Below are 16,433 nucleotides of genomic sequence, written 5' to 3'. Positions count from 1 at the left end.
GTCTTTCTCTGTTTGACTTATTTCGCTCAACATAATACCCTCCAGTTCCATCCACATCGTTGCAAATGGCAAGATCTCATTCATTTTGATGGCTGCATAATATTCCATTGTATATATATACCACATCTTCTTTATCCATTCAGAGCCTTTATTATTGTTATTGATCAGTCTCAAGTTTAAGCTTTCCTTTAGATAAAAGAAAAAATACCACATTATGAAAAATTAATGCGTGCTTAAATGAGTAAATGAAATGCAGTAAAGAAGGATCAATGGAGATAGGATCTGAAATTTTCTCTTGTCTGCTCTACTCTGTACTCCTTAGAATGGACCTGTCAAACAGATTTAAGGATTCTTCCTTGGTCACGAGATCTCAGGCTGTGTTCACGTGTTAGGATCGTGGAGACCATGTGAATAATAGTCGAAGTTTTGGTCTTAGTTTCAGTACTTTGATTAATGTTCAGTGCATTATTGAGAACCGTGGAGTATAATCAGTGGACTCCAAATACCCCACTGAGTAAAAGGGGTTTAATATGAAACATTATATTGATTAATACATATAATATAAATGGAGAATAATTAATGAAGGTGATATAGACATGAGAATGATTCTAAATAGATATTCGGAATTTCTAGGCCTTTTGTGGTTTCTGTGAATAATCATTTTTAAAATTGTAATTACTGAATTATGAATTGATCAATAAATAATGTAGAAACAAAAGGTAAAAATGAGGGATGATATTGGATCGATGATGACCACTGGTGGCGTATGAGTCGTGTACGATGAATACGTGTCTGGAACTCTGAGGTCCAACACAGAGGGAATCTACTCCATTGTCCCTGTTTGATGTGGTCTAGAGGCAAAGGTCAGGAATATATAAAGATTGTGGTTTTGGTCATTATGTTATGAGTTTTCTTCCTATTTTTATAATTGGATCAATGAAATTATTAATACACAAATGTGTGAACAAATTTAAACGAAGAAGGTGAAGCCTTGTCCAATTATGAAAATAGCTCGTTAGGCAAAAATTACTATAATATAGTAATATATTAATTATATTGGAAAGACTGATATCCATTAGGAAAGAGGTGGTATAAGGGTGTTGTCTCTTTGGCTAAGGTTGATGTTATAGACCGTGTTAAGTATAGTGTTCATATTCTTTGGCAGGGGCAAGAGGGATATTGTTTGTTTTACTTAATAGAAAATAAAATATACAGGGCGCCTGGGTGGCTCAGTCGTTAAGCGTCTGCCTTCGCTCAGGTCATGATCCCAGGGTCCTGGGATCGAGTCCCACATCGGGCTCCCTGCTCGGCAGGAAGCCTGCTTCTCGCTCTCCCACTCCCCCTGCTTGTGTTCCTGCTCTCGCTATCTCTCTCTCTGTCAAATAAATAAATAAAATCTTTAAAAAAAAAAAAAAAGAAAAGAAAAAAAAATAAAATATACATTATCCCAAGTCACTACCTGCCTAAATGACTGACTGAATGAAAGGTGGAATACAGGGATGAATGAACATAAGGTCTCAATTTTTTATCCCCTGCTCTGTCTTGTACTCCTTAGAGTGGTCACCCTCGGCTGATTGAAGCAATCCACCACAGTCACGAGTTCTGTGGTTGCATCTATGTGTGAAGAGCATGGAGCACAATGTGAGTAATAGTCAAAATTCTTTTCTTGGTTTTGTGGTTTTTCAAAAAGGTTTTCACTGCATTATTAAAAAATTGTGCAGTACAATTTATGATTGCCAGCCATGGCCAAATAATTAGAATCAGGTTAATATGAAGCATTGTGTTAACCTATGTGGGAAACATTGGGGTCAATTAATGAATGATATATATTATCAGTGGGAATTAATTCTGTAGACGAGTAATAGAGATATTCAAGGGAATTGTTTCGAGTTTTTGTGACCCCCAGGTATTATTTTTAGTATTATTAGTGAATTGATGAATTAATAAAAGCATGTAGACATGATTAAGATAATGAGGGACATACCTGGATAAATGATGACAAGGCGCATTCGGGTCTTGGATGATGAACACCACAGGTCTTTGACTCTGGGGTCCAACACGAAAGAAATGTAGTCCTTTCTCCCCATTTGAAGTGGTCCTATACACAGATGTCGGGCATAGGTGAGGATCATGTTCTTGGTCTTTGTGTATGTGAATGTTTAAAATATGTATAAAATATGTATAAAAATAAATAGTAGCATAAATATATAAATGAATAAATATGAAGAGGCTGAAGCATTGTTCATTGCTATAATATATAATAAATAAAATTATATTAATAGGAATCAGAATTGAAAATAAAAGATTCACGTGTATATGTCTGAGTAAGAATGATGTGGAGAATAAATAGTAATTACTGAGTCAGTTACAAGTTCGACATTTGATTTGTTAAGGGGAAAATTACAATAATTTCATAAATGCTGAAATGACTGCAAGTGAATAGTGGGATATATGAATCAGTGGAGAGAATATCTCAATATTTTTATCATCTTGTCTGCTTGTTACTCTTCAGAACAGGTGCTTGAGCTGATGTCAGCTTCTGCCATGACCAAGATTGTGATGCTTCCTTTGAGTATGGAAAGAGACGAGGTGAATAATGGTCAAAATGGTTGTCTTGGAATGGGACATTTGTTTAAGGGTAATCATGGTATTGTTAAGAAGTATTAAATTAATAAGAAATTAGCTGTGGCCTCATAATAAATGTGATAAGACACATTATGGCTGATTAATTAGTAATGTATAAGATGGAGGTGATGCAATCCATTTGGATAATGATTCTGTAAACTGATGTTAGGGATATTCAAGGATCTTATTTTTGGGTTCCAGTGAACAATGTATTATTTTTATAATTATCAATGTATTAATTATTTAATTGATACAAAAGTAGAAATGAACTAAGAAGAGACTCAGTCCTGGACCAGTGATGATGACCAGTGGCATAGGAGTCATGTACGATGAAACTATGTGTCTGAAACTCTGAGGTCCAATACAGAACATAATTTGGTCTGTTCCTTCTGTTGAAATTGGTTCTACAGAGAGCTGTCAGGAATAAGTTCATATTCTTGTATTGTTTCATAGATACAGACTTGTTATTATTAATGGATCAGTGATAGAACCATGAAGCAAATATAAATAAACACATAAGGAAGAATAGGGTGAGGAATTGTCCAAATATAAACCCAAGTAGCAAGGCAGAATATATTATTGCTAAAAATTGAAAACACTGATTGATACCCATTAAGAAATAAGTGGTTCAAAGGGTCATCTCTTTGACCATGGTTCTATAGGCATGCCTAAGTAGGAATCACCTTAACTGTTCTTCTTCAGACCAAAGATTGGATTTTTATAAAATGACAATACATACATAAAGAAACAGTAATAAATACCTAAATACTGGGTAAATGAAATGCAGAAAGCAAGGATCAATGTGGATTAGGTTTCAGGTTTTTTTTTAATCATCTGCTCTGTTCTGTACTCCTCAGAATCAACTCACTGGAGATGATTCAGCACCTTCCATGGGCACAAGTTCTGTGGTTGCCTCTATATAATAGGAGGATGGAGATTAATGTGAGTAACAGTTGAAGTTCTTTTCTCAGTTTAAGTGGATTTTTTAAAGGTTATTCACTGTGTTTTTAAAATGTGTAGAATATAATTAAAGAAGGCAGCTGGATCTCAGTGTTAAATATGGAATGTATGAAACACATTGCTTAATGCATGTATGAAAGCTGCAGATATTAATGAGAGTTATATTGATGTGAGATTAATTCTGTGTATAGATTTGAGACTTACAGGCTCTTTTTTTAAATTGTACTACTTAAAAATTATTAGTTAAATAATGATTTGATCAATAAACAAATAGAAATCTATGTAGTAAAAGAGGGATGATATTGGATCAATGATGACTACTGGTGGCGTATGAGTCGTGTACGATGAATACGTGTCTGGAACTCTGAGGTCCAACATAAAATTGGTCTAGTCCTTTGAAGGCATCCTATAGATAGATATCAGGAATAAATGAAGGGTTTGCTGTTGGTCTTGGTGTTTACGTATTTTTATTTTATTATTACAATTGGATAAATGTGAGAATCTATAAATAAATATATAAATAAATAAGGATGAATAGAGTAAATTATTGTCCAATTTTAAAAATATGTGGTGAGGCAAGAAATATTATTATTATTATTAATCTATTATGGAAACCCTGAAGTTCAGTTAGAAATGAATGGTATTTGACTGTTACCTATTAGGGTAGGGATGATGTAGACAGTGTAAGTTATAGACAATATCCGTATTCTGGCTCAGTGGCAAGATAAAAGTTGTTTGTTTTCTTATCAGACTAAATATATATACCCAATTAATGATTGCCTAGAGAGCTATGTGAATGTTGAAGTTGAGATCAATGGAGAGAATGTCTCAACCAATTTTTTTTTTTTTTTTGTCTCAACCATTTTTATCACCTGCTTTGCTTTGTACTCCTTAGAAGAAACACTGGACCTGATTTAAAGATTTTTCCTTGATCCTGACCTCTAGGGTTTCATTCATTTTAGGAGACTGGAGTCCAGTGTAAGCATAATCACATTTCTTCTCTTGGTTTTGGTTGTTTGTTTAAGGGTATTTACTATGGCAATCCAGTATTTCAAATATAATCAAAGAGGGTCATCTTTATCCTACTGATAAATAAGAGATTTATAGGAAGCATGATATTGATTAATGCATGTGTGAAAAACTGATAAATGACAGAGATATAATGATGTAAAAATAGATCTAGAAGCATATTAGGGATATCAGGGCCTTATTGGGTTTTGAAATAATGGAATTTAAATATTAAAATTAGTGAATTAGTAAATTAGTCAATAAACAATATCAAAATGAATGAAGAGAAAGCTGTCTTTTCTGGATCGGTGATGATAACTGCCGGCGTATGAATCACGGATGATGAGTAATACGTGTCTGAAACTCTGAGGTCCAACACAAAAGTGATGTGTTCCTTCTCTTCATGCATTTACTTTTCTTAATATAACTGAAAATGAAAGAACCAGTAGACATATATATGGATCAGTTGAGAGAATATCTCAATCTTTTTATCACTTTTTGTGTTTGGTACTTTTCAGAAGAGAAGCTCCCAAGGTTATTTCCACCTTTATTGTGATCAAGGTCACCGTGTTTCCCTTTTATAGGAAAGAGACCAAAGTGAGTAATGGTCAAAGTTCTTCTCTTGGTTTGGGTCATTTGCTTAAGGGTTTTCATGGTATTATTAAAATGTAATAAATATAAGGAAAAATTAACTATGGCTCAATGATAAATGTGATATAAGCATTATGTTGATTAATTGATAGTATGTAACATTTATATTTATTAATGAAAGAGGTATGATCTATTTTGGCAATGATTCTATAGGAAGAGGTTAGGGTATTCAAGTATCATATTCTTCAGTTTTTTATAAATTTTTTTTTTTTTAAAGATTTTATTTATTTATTTGAGACAGAGAGAATGAGATAGAGAGAGCATGAGAGGGAGGAGGGTCAGAGGGAGAAGCAGACTTCCTGCCGAGCAGGGAGCCCGATGCGGGACTCGATCCCGGGACTCCAGGATCATGACCTGAGCCGAAGGCAGTCGCTTAACCGACTGAGCCACCCAGGCGCCCCTTCAGTTTTTGTTAATCGTGTATTGATTTTATTATTACCAATGAAGGTACGATTTCATTGATACAAATATACGAGTGAATAAACTAACCTCTAATGGAATCAGTGGTGTTGACTGGTGGGGGGATGAGTCATGGACAATGGGCAGTATGTGTCTGGAAGCCTGAGGTGCAATACAATAAATATTCTATTTTCTCTGTTTATTTGATCCTATGGATAGATGTTAGGAATGTATAAATATTATGTTCTTATTTTGGATGAATTTATTTATTTATTTATTCATTCATTCATTCATTCATTTACTTACTTACTTATTTACTTATTTTTAGAAGGAAAGGGCAGAGGTAGAGGGAGAGAGAGAATCCTAAGCAGGCTCCATGCCCAGTGCAGAGCCTGACATGGGGCTCGATCCCATGACACCGAGATCATGACCTGAGCTGAAATTAAGAGTTGGGTACTTACCCGAATGAGCCACCCAGGCGCCCCTTGGATGAATATATTTATATTTGTTATTATTAATGGACCAGTGATAGAATTATTAAAGGAAATATAAATAATAGATGAAGAAGAAAAGGTGAATTATTATCTAACTATGAACATAGTATGGTGAGGCCAGAAACACTAATAAAATTTGCACACACTGATGTCCTTGAAATAGATGTTTCAAGGATGTCCCTTCTTTGGTCAAGGATTATACAGACATGAATAATTAAGAGTCAGTTTCATTATTCTCGGTCAGTGTCAAGTTTGATGTTTTCCTTTTTTTTTTTTAAAGATTTTATTTATTTATTTGAGAGAGAGAGAATGAGAGAGAGCACATGAGAGGGGGGAGGGTCAGAGGCAGAAGCAGACTCCCTGCCGAGCAGGGAGCCCGATGCAGGACTCGATCCCGGGACTCCAGGATCATGACCTGAGCCGAAGGCAGTCGCTTAACCAGCTGAGCCACCCAGGCGCCCGATGTTTTCCTTTTTGTTAAGAGAAGAAGATCTACGTTATGAAAAATTTATGAATTCCTAAAAGATTGAGTAAATTCATTGCAGAAGGCAAGAATCTATGCGGATAAAAATTTTATCATTTTTTTCTGTCCTTCGCTATGGTTTGTACTTTTCAGAATGGACACATTCGAGCTACCCAAGCATTATGCCTGGTGGTGAGCTCTATGACAGCACCTGTGGGACAGAAGCACAGAGACCAATGTGAGTAAAAGTCAAATTTCTTATCTTTGTTCTAGTGATTTTTTTCAGCACATTTGCTGCATTATTCGAAAATTCCACATTGAATCATAGGTTAACTGTAGCTCTGTGATAAATATTGAATTTTAGAAAACATTATATTGATTAATGCATGTATGGAAAACTGAGGATAATTAATGAAGGATACTGATGTGAGAATAAGTCTATATTCAGTTTAAAGACATAAAGACTCATTTCAGTTTTTGTGGATAATAGGGTTTTAAATTATTAGTGAACCAATGATTTAATCAATATACAAAGAGAATATAATGTAGAGAAGAGAGACAATATTGGATCGATGATGACCACTGGTGGCGTATGAGTCGGATACGATGAATACGTGGAACTCTGAGGTCCAACAGAAAATTAATCTAATACATTCTCATTATTTGAAGGCATCCAATAGACAGATTTCAGGAACATAGTAAGATCTTGTTTTTGGTCTTAGTGTTCATGCATTTATATGTATCATTACAATTGGATAAATAAGAGATTCTATAAATAAATACATAAATAAAAATGATGACGGGAGTGAAGCATTGTCTAATTATAAAAAGATATTATTAGGCAATAATTAAGACCTAATTTATTAATTTATTATTAATGATTAATAACTAATACTATTAATATTCCATGGAAACCCTGAAGTTCAATAGAAGCCAGTTGTACATGACTGTTACTATATATATATAAGTAACATGACTGTTACTTATATAGACAGGATAAGTTACAGACCATGCTCATCGTCTGGGTCAGTGGTAAATTTGACGTTTGTTTTCTTAAGGGAGTAAAATACACACACCAAATTAATGGTGGCCAAAATGACTGACTACATGAGAGGGCAAAGGCGAAGACCAATGCAAAGAATGTCTCAACCTTTCTAATCATTTTCTCTGCCTTATACTCCTCAGAACAGACACACCGCACCTGAGTTGAGGATTCTTCCTTGATCATGATCTCCGGGGTTAATCTCTATTTTAGGAGTTGGAAGACCAATGTGAGTAATAAACAAAATTCTTGACTTGCTTTGGGTGGTGGTGTGTCTAAAGGTATTCACTGCAGTAATAAAAAGATGAAATCTATTCAGATGGTCAGCTGTGTCCTAGTTAAACATGGGGTTAAAATGACGTATTACATTGATTAAAGCATTTATGAAAAACTGATAATAAATATGACAGAAGTATAATAATGTGGGAATGATTCCAGATATATATTAGGGCGATCAAGGCCCTTTTGAGTTTTTGTGAATCATACAGTTTTAAAATTATAATTAGTGAATTAATGAAATAATAAACAATGTAGAAATGAATGAAGAGAAGGCGGTCTTTTCTGGATCAATGATGATAACTGCCAGCGTATGAATCATGGATGATGAATGATACGTGTCTGGAACTCTGAGGTCCAACACAAAAGAGATGTGGTCTTTCTCTTCATATATTTCCATTCTTGATTGTATTTGGATCAATAAAATATCAATAAGGAAACATGTAAAAAAAGTGAATTGTAGAAACGTCCAATTTAAAAAATATATGAGGAGGCAAGAAGTTCTATTAATATAATTTGAAGACACTGAAGTCCAAAGAGAAATAAATGGTACACGTCTGTCCCCTCTTTGGCTCAGATGATATAGATAAGACAAATTATAGACAATGTTGATGAAGTTCGAAGTGGTTCATTTTTATAAAAGATAATGAAATGAATATTCTCCAGTAATGATTTCCTAAATGCCTGACTAAATGAAAGATGTAAAGCAAGGGTCAATGGAAGAATGACTCATTTTTTTTCTCATGTTCTCTGCTTGGTACTCTTCAGAATGGATGCTCTTGCTGATTTCATCTTCTGCTCTGATCAAGATTGTTATGTTGCTTTTGTTTTAGGAGAGGAAAGCAAGGTGAGTAGTAATAGAGGTTCTGTCTTGGTTTCGGTCATTTGGTTAAGGGTATTCACAGTATAATCAAAAATTAATAAATATAATCAAAAAGTAATTTATGGCCCAATGATAAATATGATATGAAACATATTGACTAATTGATAACATGTAACACTGAGTCTGATTAATGAGAGAAATATAATCTATGTTGGCAATTATTCTATAGATAGAAGTTAGGAGTATTCAAGTTGTTGATTTTTTTTTTTAAACTTTTATTCATTTATTTGAGAGAGAGGAAGTGAGAGAGAGAGAAAGAGAACACAAGAGTGGGGAGGGTCAGAGGGAAAAGCAGACTCCCAGCTGAGCAGGGAGCCTGATCTGGGGCTTCATCCCAGGACTCCAGGATCATGACCTGAGCAGAAGGCAGCCGCTTAACCGACTAAGCCACCCAGGCGCCCCGAAGTTGTTGATTCTTTAGTTTTTGTTAATCATGTATTTTACTGTGATCAATGAATTAATGATTGAATTGATACAAATGTAGAAATGAATGAAAAAAAGTGGGTCTTCTATGTACCTATGATAATGACTGGTGGCAGATGAGTTATGGATGATGAATACTCTTTATCTAGAATGCTGAGGTCTAATTCACTACATAGTCTTTCTCTCTGTTTATTTGATCCTATGGACAGATGATCGGAAAGCACAAAGATAATAGTTTTACTGCGTTCATAGATTTAGATTTATTATTACAAATGGATCAAGGATAGAATCATTGAAGAATATGAATATCAGATAAATATAAAATCATAAAGAATTGTCCAACTGTGAAGACCTGTGTTTAGGCAAGAAATATTAATAAAAATTGCAAACACTGACACCCATTAAGAATTAAATGAATCAAGAATGTCACTTCTTTAGTCAATGATCATTTAGACATGAACAATTAAGAGTCAATTTTATTGTTCTGGGTCAATCTTAAGTTTGAGGATTTTTGTTACTGTTGTTAAAGGAAAAAAAATCAATGTTATGAAATATTCATAGATATCTAAATGAGTAAATGAAATGTGGAAAGCAAGAATCAATGGAAATAAAAGTTTTATTCTATTTTTTTAATCATCGACTGCGCTTTTCCTGTTTCAAAATGGACACATTTGAGCTGATTTAAGCAATATTCCATGGTGGCGAGCTCAAGTGGTTGCATTTCTGTGTTGAAAGCACAGAGAGCAATGTGAGTAATATCCAGTTTCTTGTCTTGGTTTCAATGATTATTTTATTCATTGTATTCAGTATTATTTGAGAGTTCCATGCAGTAGAATCACAGAAGGCCAACAATAGGTCAGTGATAAATACTGAATTTTGTGAAACATTATATTGGTTTATGCATAAATAAATAAGAGCATAATTTTAAAAGAGATATATTGATGTGAGAATGATTCTATTTACAGATTAAGGATATAATGACTTTTCTTGGGCTTTTGTGAATGATAGGGTTTTAATATTATTACTAGTGATTTAATGAATTAGTCAATAGACAATGTAGAATTGAATGAAGGAAAAGAGGGACAATAATGGATCGATGATGACCACTGGTGGCGTATGAGTCGGATACGATGAATACGTGTCTGGAACTCTGAGGTCCAACAGAAATGGAATCTGGTTTATTGTCCTGTTTGAGGTGATGCTATAAACAGATATCAAGAATATACAAAGATCTTGGTTTTGGTCCTTATGTTCATGCATTTTCTTTCAATTTTTGTAACTGGATTGATGAAATAATCAGTAAACAAACATATAAATAAATAAAGATGAAAACAGTGAAATCTTGTCCAATTACAAAAATATGTGGTGGGGCGCCTGGGTGGCTCAGTTGGTTAGGCGACTGCCTTCGGCTCAGGTCATGATCCTGGAGTCCCGGGATCAAGTCCCACATCAGGCTCCCTGCTCAGCAGGGAGTCTGCTTCTCCCTCTGACCTTCACCCCTCTCATTCTCTCTCTGTCCTTCTCTCTCTCTCAAAAATAAATAAAATTAAAAAAAATTAAAAAAAAAATATGTGGTTAGGTAATGAATAGTATTAGTGTATATTTAACATGCTGATGTCTATGAGGGAATATATGGTACAGGACTTGTTCTTTGAGGATGATATAATTATTGATAAGTAATAGTCAATGTTCATATTCTTTATTAGCTAGATGGATATTGTTCATTTACTTATGAGAAAATAAAATATTCATTATTGCAATATACTGCTTAATAAGTGACTAAATTAAAAATGGGATGGAAGGACCAGTGAACATAATATCTCAATCCTTTTTTTATCTTGCTCTACTGTGTACTTTTCAGAATGGACACACTTGAGCTAATTTAACATCTTCCATTATCCTGAGTTCTATGGTTGCCTCTATAATAGGAGGGTGGGGATTAATGTACGTAACAGTTGAAATTATTTTCTTGGTTTATGTGTTTTTTTAAGGTAATTCGCTGTATTATTAAAAACTACACTATATAATGAAAAGAGGCACTGTTTTTCGGTGATAAATATGGGCTATATAAACTATTATGATGATTAATCTATGCATGGGAGACTGAGGATAATTAAAGAGATATATTGATGTGAGAATTATCTAGGTAGAAATAGGGTTATATAAGTTCTTCCTCAGTTTTTGTGAATTACAGCATTTAAAATTATTAGTGAATTAATGATTTGCTCAATAAACAATTAGAAGTGAATGAAGGTAAAGAGGGAGCATACTGGATTGATGATGACCACTGGTGGCATATGAGTCGTATGTGATGAATACATGTCTGGAACTCTTGAGGTCCAACAGAAGAGAAATCTGGCTTATTCTCATTGTTTGAAGAGATCCTGTATGGACACATGTCCAGATATACAAGGATCTTGTTTTTGGTGTTAGTGTTCCTGCATTTTCTTTCAATTTTTATAATGGGATCAATTAAATAATCAATAAACATAAATAAAGTGTACTGTAATGAAGTAGCGTCCTATTACAGAAATATGCGATTATGCAAGAAATACTGTTAACATTCTATGAAAACTCTGAAGTTTAATTAGAAGTAAGAGCTACATGACTTACATGTATGGCTAAGAATGCCAGAGGTAGTGTAAGTCATAGACAGTGCCCACGTTCTGGGTCATTGGTAAATTCAAAGTTGTTCATTTTCTTAAGAGAAAAAATATTGACACCAAATTAATAGTTGACCAATAATGGATTTGATGAAAGGCTAAAAGCAATGACCAATAGAGAATGTCTTGACTATTTTCATGGTATGCTCTGCTTTATACTCCTCAGGACGGACAAGTTAGACCTGCTTTAAGGATTCTCCCCTGATCAAGAGCCTTAGGGTTGTATTTTTGTACTGGGGAGAAAGGAGACAAATGTGAGTAATAGTCAAACTTCTTGTCTTGTTTGGTATTTTGCTAAGGATATTCATTGTATTAATACAAAATGTGAATTATAATTAAAGAAGGTCAGCTGTGTCCTAGTGACAAATATAGGATTAAGATGAAGCGTTACATTGATTAAAGCATTTATGAAAAACAGGATAACTGATGAGAGATATAGTGATGTGTGAATGATTCTAGATCTATTCTAGATACATAACTATGGATAAGAGTTTCTTCATGTTTTGTGAATCGTATAGTTTGAAATGGTAATTAGTGAATGAATGAATCAATCAATAAACAATGTAGAAATGAATGAAGAGAAAGCGGTCTTTCTGGATCAATGATGATAACTGCCAGCGTATGAATCATGGATGATGAATGATACGTGTCTGGAACTCTGAGGTCCAACACAAAAGAGATGTGGACTTTCTCTTCATGAATTTCCATTCTTGATTATAATTGGATCAGTGAAATATCAATAAGGAAATATATTACAAAAAGTGAAGCGTAGAAATGTCCAATTTTAAAAATATATGAGGCAAGAAGTTCTATTAGTATAATTTGAAAACACTGAAGTCCAAAGAGAAATAAATGGTACATGGTTGTCCCCTCTTTGGTTCGGATGATATAGATAGGACAAATTATAGACAGTTTTTATATTCTGGGTCACTGGGAAGTTCAAAGTAGTTCATTTTTGTAAAAGATAATGAAATAAATATTCTCCAGTAATGATTTCCTAAATGCCGGACTAAATGAAAGATAAAGCAAGGATCAATGGAAGAATATTTCTTTTTTTTTTTTTTTTTTAATCATCTGCTCTGCTCTGTACTCCTCAGAATGGACACACTCCCGCTGATTGTAACATTCTTCCAAGGTCGTGAGCCCTCTGGTTGCATCTATGTTGGAGGAGCATGGAGACCCCGTGAGTAAGACTCAAAGCTTTTGTTTTGGTTTATTTAGGGCTGTTAAGTGTATTTATTCAAAAGTATTAAATATAATCAAAGAAGGCAAAATATAACAGTGTTTAATACCAGATTCATATGAAGCATTATGTTTACTTATCCATAAATATAACACTGAGGTCAGTTAATGAAAGAGATTTAGTCTCTGTAATATTATAGAGACATGTTAGGAATGTTGAAGGATCTTACTCTTATATTTTAATTTATGTGTATTTTTTGATTAATGAATTAATAAATGTTTATGAGAATGGAAAGAAAGAGGGCCAGTTTTGGACCAATGATGACAACTGGTGGCGAATGAGTCATATATGATGAATGCTATGTGTCTGGAACTCAGATCTGATACAAAGATAATCTAGTCTGTTTCTCCTGTGTTTAGGGATCCTATGTAAAGATGTCAGTAATAAACAAGGATTTTGTTGTTGATCTTTGTGTTTTTTTTACGGTGAATGAATTTTAGTAATTAATTTATAAAACTATTAATGGTAGGATAAAAAATGTATAAATGAATAAAGTTGAGGAGGTTGAAGTATTATTTTTTGGTAAATATATACCAAGGTAAAAGTATTAATATACATTAGAATGGATATAAAGGGACCAAGTGTATTATATCTTTGATAAGGTTGATATAAACAATGAAATTTTGTAGTCATTTATTTTCTGATTTAGGTCCAAGTTTGAAGTTTATTTTTATGGTAAAAATAAATATATCCATTAAGTTAATAAAGGCTTAAATGATTATATAAATGAATGGTGGGCTCCATGGATCAGCAGAAAGGCTCAGCCTTTCCATCCCCTTCTCTGTTTTGTCCTCTTCAGAACAGGTGCTTGAGCCGATTTCGTCTTCTGTGGGATCGGGATTGTCACGTGACATTCCTTTTGCGTTAGGAAAATAGAACAAGGAGAGTAATGGTCAAAAATTTTGTTTTGGTTTGGGTCATTTGTGTTCATGGAATTATTAAAAAGTAAGAGTATAATAAAAAGGTTCACTGTGGCTAACTGATAAATATGATATAAAATATTATATTCATTAATTTATTACATAGCATTGAGATTGATTAATGAAAGAAATATAACCTATGTTGGCAATGATTCTAAGTTAGAAGTTAAGGGCATTCAAGCATCTTATTCTTCAGTTTTTGTGAATTATACTCATTTTAATATTTTCAATGAATTAATGATTTAATCAATACAAGTATAGAAAGGAATTAAGAAAAAGTGGGTCTCATGGACCAGTGATGATGACAGGTGATGGATGAGTCTTGGGTCATGAGCAATATGTGTCTGGATATCTGAGGTCCAACATAATAAATAGTCTATTCCTTCTGTTCTATTTGATCCTGTACATGGATGTTAGGAACATAAAAAGATCAGATTCTTATTTTGAATTTTTAAATTTGGGTTTGTTATTATTAGTGGATCAATGATAGAACCATTAAAGAAATATACGTAATAGTTAAAAAATAGAGGGAGAAGAATTATCCAACTATGAACATATGGTGAGGCAACAAATAATATAATTGAAAATATTTATGTTCATTAAGAAATAAGTGGAGAAAGGGTGTTACCTCCTTAGCTAAGAGTTTATACAGGTGAGTCTAGTCTTTCTGACTCAGTGTCAAGTTTGAGGTTGTTCCTTTTGTTAAGAGAAAAATATATTAATATCATGAAAGTAGTGAGTAAATGAAATATGAAAAGCAAGGATCAGTGGAGATAAGGTCTTAACTTTCTTTTTTTTTCATTGACTGTACTTCTCTGAACAGACACACTAAGTTGACTAAGCATTGTTTTATGGTGGTGAGCTCCACGATTGCGTCTGTATGTTAGAAACAGAGACCGATGTGAGTAGTAGTCAAGTTCTTGTCTTGGTTTCAGCTATGTTTTTTTTAAGGATATTTGGTATATTTTTAAAAGTGCTATATAGAGTCAAAGGTAGCCAACTGTGGCCTGGTGACAACTATTGAATTCCTATGAAACATTATATTGATTATTACATGCATGAAATTTAAGATAATTTTTTTCACATTTTATTTTTTATTTTATTTTATTTTTTTATTATATCACAGCCTAGCTAGCAGCCAGTAGAGCATGAGACTCTTATTATATCACAGATGAAATTTAAGATAATTAATGAAAGAGATATATCGATATAAGAATGATTCTATACACAGCTTAGGGGTATCGTGACTCTTGCATTATTCTGAATAATAGGGTTTTAAATTATTGTTAGTGAATTAACGAGTTAGTCAATAAACAATGTAGAACTGAAGGAAGGAAAAGAGGGACAATATTGGATCAGTGATGACTGCTGGTGGCGTATGAATCATATATGATGAATACTGTCTGCAACTCTGAGGTCCAACACACAAAAAAATGTAGCCTATTCCCATCATTTGATGAGATCTTATATATAGATGTCAGGAATATGTGAGGATCTTGTTTTTAGTGTTGTGTTCATGCATTTTTATTCTATTATTATATTTGGATAAATGATTTATAAATAAATCTATAATCTATAATCTTGTTTTTGGTCTTTTATGTTGATACATTCTATTTTTAAAAATTGGATCAATGAAATAAGAAAAGAAAGAAAGAAAGAAAGAAAGAAAGAAAGAAAGAAAGAAAGAAAGAAGTACAAAGTGGGTGAAATATTGTCCAGTTACAAAAATATGTGGTTAGACAAGAAATACTGTTAGTATATTTTGAAAACAAATATCTATTAGGAAATATACGATATAATGGTGTTATTCTTTTAGTAACCGTCAGTGTTCATGCTGTTTCTCAGCTACAAGATTGATACTGTTTATTTTATTAAGAAAAATAAAATACACATTATCCCAATTCATTGCTTATTAAGGATGGACTGAATGAAAGGTGGAATGCAGGGACCAATGATCATAAGGTCTTAATTTTTTTTTATCTGCTCTGTCTTGTACTCCTTAGAATGGTCACCCTCCGCTGAGGTAGACATTCCACCATAGTCACGAGCTCTGTGGTTGCATCTATGTACTAAGAGCATGGAGAACAATGTGCGTAATAGTCAAAATTCTTTCCTTGATTTTGCGGTACAGCAATTGCACTACTGGGTATTTACCCCAAAGATACAAAAGTGGCATCCGAAAGGGTACGTGCACCCCGATGTTTATAGCAGCAATGTCCACAATAGCCAAACTGTGGAAAGAGCCAAGATGTCCATCAACAGATGAATGGATAAAGAAGATGTGGTATATATATACAATGGAATATTATGCAGCCATCAAAAGGAATGAGATCTTGCCATTTGCAACGACGTGGATGGAACTGGAGGGTATTATGTTGAGCGA

The 16,433-nt window shown here is 33.5% G+C and overlaps 1 long non-coding RNA gene, 13 other non-coding genes and 2 pseudogenes across 16 annotated transcripts in view; all 16 read left to right on the top strand.

Moving 5' to 3' along the window:
- The window catches only part of LOC115937859 (uncharacterized), a 31,070-nt gene extending 14,643 nt beyond the window's left edge, over nucleotides 1-16,427 (top strand). The window contains exons 8-19 of one of the 3 annotated variants that reach the window (XR_014148291.1): nucleotides 1,556-1,641; nucleotides 2,513-2,589; nucleotides 3,483-3,567; nucleotides 4,481-4,563; nucleotides 5,112-5,190; nucleotides 6,754-6,838; nucleotides 7,786-7,871; nucleotides 8,687-8,765; nucleotides 9,901-9,972; nucleotides 12,054-12,141; nucleotides 12,985-14,951; nucleotides 16,182-16,427. This is a non-coding gene — a long non-coding RNA (uncharacterized LOC115937859). Of the gene's footprint in view, nucleotides 1-1,555; nucleotides 1,642-2,512; nucleotides 2,590-3,482; nucleotides 3,568-4,480; nucleotides 4,564-5,111; nucleotides 5,191-6,753; nucleotides 6,839-7,785; nucleotides 7,872-8,686; nucleotides 8,766-9,900; nucleotides 9,973-12,053; nucleotides 12,142-12,984; nucleotides 15,466-16,181 lie in introns of those variants that run through there. The other 2 variants (XR_014148290.1, XR_014148289.1) reach the window with 2 other exon arrangements.
- Nucleotides 740-811, top strand: LOC115938019 (small nucleolar RNA SNORD113/SNORD114 family). Its single transcript, XR_004073217.1, has one exon. It is a non-coding gene; the product is annotated as a small nucleolar RNA SNORD113/SNORD114 family (small nucleolar RNA).
- LOC115938055 (small nucleolar RNA SNORD113/SNORD114 family) lies at nucleotides 1,986-2,057 on the top strand. Its single transcript, XR_004073248.1, has one exon. It is a non-coding gene; the product is annotated as a small nucleolar RNA SNORD113/SNORD114 family (small nucleolar RNA).
- Nucleotides 2,914-2,987, top strand: LOC115938035 (small nucleolar RNA SNORD113/SNORD114 family). Its single transcript, XR_004073230.1, has one exon. It is a non-coding gene; the product is annotated as a small nucleolar RNA SNORD113/SNORD114 family (small nucleolar RNA).
- LOC115938017 (small nucleolar RNA SNORD113/SNORD114 family) lies at nucleotides 3,889-3,960 on the top strand. The gene has a single exon (XR_004073215.1). It is a non-coding gene; the product is annotated as a small nucleolar RNA SNORD113/SNORD114 family (small nucleolar RNA).
- On the top strand, nucleotides 4,895-4,969 carry LOC115938030 (small nucleolar RNA SNORD113/SNORD114 family). Its single transcript, XR_004073227.2, has one exon. It is a non-coding gene; the product is annotated as a small nucleolar RNA SNORD113/SNORD114 family (small nucleolar RNA).
- Nucleotides 5,741-5,816, top strand: LOC115938054 (small nucleolar RNA SNORD113/SNORD114 family). The gene has a single exon (XR_004073247.1). It is a non-coding gene; the product is annotated as a small nucleolar RNA SNORD113/SNORD114 family (small nucleolar RNA).
- On the top strand, nucleotides 7,166-7,233 carry LOC115938033 (small nucleolar RNA SNORD113/SNORD114 family; annotated as a pseudogene).
- LOC115938028 (small nucleolar RNA SNORD113/SNORD114 family) lies at nucleotides 8,205-8,279 on the top strand. The gene has a single exon (XR_004073225.1). It is a non-coding gene; the product is annotated as a small nucleolar RNA SNORD113/SNORD114 family (small nucleolar RNA).
- Nucleotides 9,314-9,388, top strand: LOC115938044 (small nucleolar RNA SNORD113/SNORD114 family). The gene has a single exon (XR_004073238.1). It is a non-coding gene; the product is annotated as a small nucleolar RNA SNORD113/SNORD114 family (small nucleolar RNA).
- On the top strand, nucleotides 10,314-10,385 carry LOC115938023 (small nucleolar RNA SNORD113/SNORD114 family). The gene has a single exon (XR_004073221.1). It is a non-coding gene; the product is annotated as a small nucleolar RNA SNORD113/SNORD114 family (small nucleolar RNA).
- LOC115938032 (small nucleolar RNA SNORD113/SNORD114 family) lies at nucleotides 11,495-11,567 on the top strand. The gene has a single exon (XR_004073229.1). It is a non-coding gene; the product is annotated as a small nucleolar RNA SNORD113/SNORD114 family (small nucleolar RNA).
- Nucleotides 12,482-12,556, top strand: LOC115938026 (small nucleolar RNA SNORD113/SNORD114 family). The gene has a single exon (XR_004073223.1). It is a non-coding gene; the product is annotated as a small nucleolar RNA SNORD113/SNORD114 family (small nucleolar RNA).
- LOC115938037 (small nucleolar RNA SNORD113/SNORD114 family) lies at nucleotides 13,381-13,453 on the top strand. Its single transcript, XR_004073231.1, has one exon. It is a non-coding gene; the product is annotated as a small nucleolar RNA SNORD113/SNORD114 family (small nucleolar RNA).
- On the top strand, nucleotides 14,339-14,413 carry LOC115938043 (small nucleolar RNA SNORD113/SNORD114 family). Its single transcript, XR_004073237.1, has one exon. It is a non-coding gene; the product is annotated as a small nucleolar RNA SNORD113/SNORD114 family (small nucleolar RNA).
- Nucleotides 15,402-15,472, top strand: LOC115938025 (small nucleolar RNA SNORD113/SNORD114 family; annotated as a pseudogene).
- Nucleotides 16,428-16,433: the final 6 nt, after the last annotated feature.

This window comes from Leptonychotes weddellii, chromosome 9, assembly GCF_054177405.1.
Source record: "Leptonychotes weddellii isolate Sample4059 chromosome 9, ASM5417740v2, whole genome shotgun sequence".
Lineage (NCBI taxonomy): Eukaryota > Metazoa > Chordata > Mammalia > Carnivora > Phocidae > Leptonychotes > Leptonychotes weddellii.
This window is presented reverse-complemented; position numbering and strand designations above follow the sequence as displayed.